General features: G+C 36.3%; 1 non-coding gene across 1 annotated transcript; it reads right to left on the reverse strand.

Moving 5' to 3' along the window:
- Positions 1 to 217: 217 nt before the first annotated feature.
- Trnai-aau lies at positions 218 to 291 on the reverse strand. The gene has a single exon. It is a non-coding gene; the product is annotated as a tRNA-Ile (tRNA).
- Between the last annotated feature and the right edge of the window lie 3959 nt (positions 292 to 4250).

Consider the following 4250-nt stretch of genomic DNA (forward strand, 5'->3'; position numbering starts at 1 on the left):
TCCCTTACGTAAGATCATGATAGATTTTCCACTAAGAAGTTTTCTGAATTTTTAAACCGTTAACCATTCGCCGTTTTATTTTTTCCCGTCTTTTCTGAGACTTAAGAAATGTCATATTTCTTTTTCTTCACGTAGCGATATTTTTTTTCCAAGAGGGTAATTTCCTATTCATTTAAACAGCTGGTTTGGAGGTCAGCAAAATTTAGACAGAGTTATGTGGCCCGTAAGGGGATCGAACCCTCGACATCCGCGTTATTAGCACGGCGCTCTAACCAACTGAGCTAACAGGCCTCTCATATGTAGTTATCTATTGGCAATATTTCACTTCGATTAAAGACAGATATATCATAGCCACCTACCTAATTACATATATATATATATATATATACATATATATATATGTATATATGTATATATGTATTTATGTGTGTGTGTGTGTGTGTGTGTGTGTGTGTGTGTGTGTGTGTGTGTGTGTGTGTGTGTGTGTGTATAAAATGATATATACATATACATCAATCTATACAGTATATGCGCGCGTGTGTGTGTGTGTGTGTATGCAGAACTGATGAACACAATGAATCAAAATCCATCTTTATCTTCCTTTACTCGTGCATTATGCAATACGGCCAGGTTAGCAAAGTGTGATACGTTTATCATTCAAACAGAATCAAAAGGGATATTAACAGATTTAGTGTTTATTTTCCTTGAACGTTTAAAAACCAACAATACTTACAATTGATTCAACGAAAGAATTCATTCACACAATGCGTTGTTGCATTTAAGAAAAACTAGCTTTTCAATATTTGAACCTGGAAGGCATCCTCGCTTAAGCCGTGAGATTAAACAGTTTAAAAAATCTCAGTTTCCTCTTTTCTGCGTTGATTTTACTTATTATTCCCGGTCACCAATTACATGTTATTTATCCGACGAAGACGCCATTAAAACACTCCCTGAAAACATGATTTGTAAATTCCTGAACCGAAAACTTCCTGTTAAAATTTATCGAAAGTGTTGTTCCTCACGCTATTTACACGAGGAAATCTACTGGTTTTAAAGTGGCACTCATACACACAGTGTGTGAGTTTGAGTGTGTGTGAATGTGTATGTGTGATGAAAATTGCTTAAATTATTCAACAATTTAAAATTCATGCTGTGTACATCCTGACAAATGAGAAGCCATTCGGGAAACGCTCTTATGATGTGAGCTGAGATTTAAAAGCTTAGCCTGAGCGTATCATGGAAGCCTAAGATTAACTCAGTCAAACTTACCACCAGTATATCAAATATGAAATGAAGAAAGAGTGAAAGAGTGACTGTTTGGCAGATACATATATATACATATACATGTATGAGTGTGTGTGTGTGTGTGTGTGTGTGTGTGTGTGTGTGTGTGTGTGTGTGTGTGTGTGTATGTGTGTGCGTGTGTGTGTATGTGTGTGTGTGTGTGTGTGTGTGAGAGAGAGAGAGAGAGAGAGAGAGAGTAAGAGAGAGAGAAAGAGAGAGAGAGAGAGAGAGAGAGGAGAAAGAGAAAGAGAGAGAGAGAGAGAAAGAGAGAGAGAGAGAGAGAGAGAGAGAGAGAGAGTGAGAGAGAGAGAGAGAGAGTGAGAGAGAGAGAGAGAGAGTGAGAGAGAGAGAGAGAGTGAGAGAAAGAAAGAGAGAGAGAGAGAGAGAGAGAGAGGAAGGGAGAGAAAGAGACAGAGGGAGAGAGAGAGAAACTTTGATATGTTAGCCTCAATTTTGTTTCTATGAAAAATATAGAGTGAAGTAGTGAAGAAAATGCCAGAGAGAAAACAGAGAGACAGAGAGACAGAAAGACAGAGAGAAGGGGTAAGGGAAGAGTAAAAAAAATGTTTTTCATATTTATTTAATTGTTTACGCTTATCTATCTGAGGATTTTATAACAGTTGATTTCGCGATATAAAAATCTCCCATACTAATGAATACGATTTCGCTTCTCAAATTATCTCATTACCGTACCATCTAGCATTACGAAAGTATGGCCAGGACATCAGATATCGAAAACAAGCTATGAAAAGCTAATATGGACTCTCTCTCGCAGCCAGCAGGTTACACTGACCAGGCTACGCATAGGATATCGGTACAGGATACAGTTTTGGATTGCTTTGAAGATGCTGCAGATTCGCAGTGGTTTGTGCTTTGTTTGTTTGAATTTGGTTTTGCGGTGTATCACTAGTGTTTCGTTTGGCAGGTGTTTAAATGCCTTAGGCCGTCTGGGATATCGATCAAATTGCCATTCGGTATTAATGACCCTGATTTTGTTTTTCAGTATAATCGTGATTAGAATATATTTAATTTGTATCGTAACCGTACATACATATTTAGATGGCCTTATATCGCGTAATAAGATAAGCAAACAATAAAAGAGAGAGAGAGTGACATATAGTGTCTTGAAATCACGCGTTAAGTACGAAAACATATGCAAAATAGATACAAACAAAACAAACTAAAAACCTAAATTCAAACAATAGATACATCGCAAACCAAACGCTCTTCCCGGTTGGTTTGTCGTTTGTCATAGATCTGCAGTTCATAGCCTTTTGATTTTGTTTTAATTATCCTATGAACATCTTTGTCGGCATTATTCATAAAATTGATTCATTATTTTTCTTCGGATCCGCTCTTCTATGAGGGTCTTATTCTTTCAGCCTTTTCTTCTCTGCTCTTTATTTCTTGCTTCTTGTTCTTTTTGCTTGTTTTCCCTCTTTACGTATCATTCCCTCTGACGGAAGCACCGATCTGAATATATGAGACATGATTTCAGATGGCGTCAAGACAAGAGATTCGGCTAGACCTCGTTATATATATATATATATATATATATATATATATATATATATATATCTTTTCCTGTTTCTCTATCTCTCTCTTCCTCTTTCTCCCCCCTCTCTCTCTAGTTCTATCTATTATTTTAATCTATTTGTCAAATTCTGTGTATCTATCTACCAATCAGTCTCTCTCCCATTCTCTCTCCTTGACCACTAGATATTCTTCATCTAATCCTTTACAAAGTGGCAGCAGATACTAAATCCTATGAAGCCAATGACATTGAGGCGATAATTTTAAATCTCGGATCGCGACATAAGCGCTCTTCCCGAATGGCTTCTCGTTTGTCCGGATCTGTACTTCATACTCTTTTAAATTATGTTTGATTATCATATTAACAAATGTGTCAGTATTGTTGATATAAGGAATACATCTAAGGCCATGAAATCGAAAGCAAAAGGAAAAGGACTGGGGGATCGAACCCCAGTCCCCCCGCCTCGAAGGCAGGTGTTTAACTCATTGAGCCATCTTGAATATTTATGAATACGCTGGTAGGAATTAATAAGCTCCAGTTTTTGCCGCCTGTTTGTTTGCTTTTGGTTTGCAATGTAAATACTATTTGAATGTTTAGTTTGTTACTCTTTCTCTCTCTCTCTCTCTCTCTCTCTCTCTCTCTCTAGATATAGAGGGTGTAGATATAAAAAGAGGTGGGTAGATATATAGACAGATAACTAGATGGAGATAGAGGGAGGGGGATAAGTTAGAGAGAGAGGGAGGGGGAGAAATAATGAGACAGAGAGTTTTGCCATTCATTAATTATGTATCTTAATCAGACAAACACACACACACCCACACACACACAAACAGAAACTAAAATACTCTAATGGTATCTATATCACAAATCAGTATCAAACAAATAAACAAAAAATATGCAAAAAATTGGAGCTTATAAATTCCGGACAGCATTTTGATTTCATGGCCAGTAGTATAATAATTTTATTGGCGACTCTGAAAACAATTAAAAGACGAAAATTATCCTATTAGTGAAGAATGAAACAAAATGTAATATCCATGTAAATTCTGATGGATGAGAAGCCATTCAGGAAAAACGCTTATAACACGAATGAGATCTAAGCTCTTAGCCTCAGCGCCATATATATATACATATACATATATATATATACACATACATATATATATATATATATATATATATATACATGGAAAGAGACAGAAAGAGAGAGAGAGAGAGAGAGAAAGAGAGACTTTCCTTCCTAGTCAAATATCACGTTACAGTATTCCAGTACGGCAGCAAAATATATAGAACCGAGGTTAGTCTGTTTGTCTATCTCTCCCTCTGGATTTTCAGCGTATTGCATATCGTCACAAAAATGGCTATGCTCATTATTACATGTGATAGATATTTTTTCATAGAGATGCAAAATTGATACAAAATAAAGTCTGCT

This window comes from Penaeus chinensis, chromosome 5 (assembly GCF_019202785.1).
Source record: "Penaeus chinensis breed Huanghai No. 1 chromosome 5, ASM1920278v2, whole genome shotgun sequence".
Taxonomy (NCBI): domain Eukaryota; kingdom Metazoa; phylum Arthropoda; class Malacostraca; order Decapoda; family Penaeidae; genus Penaeus; species Penaeus chinensis.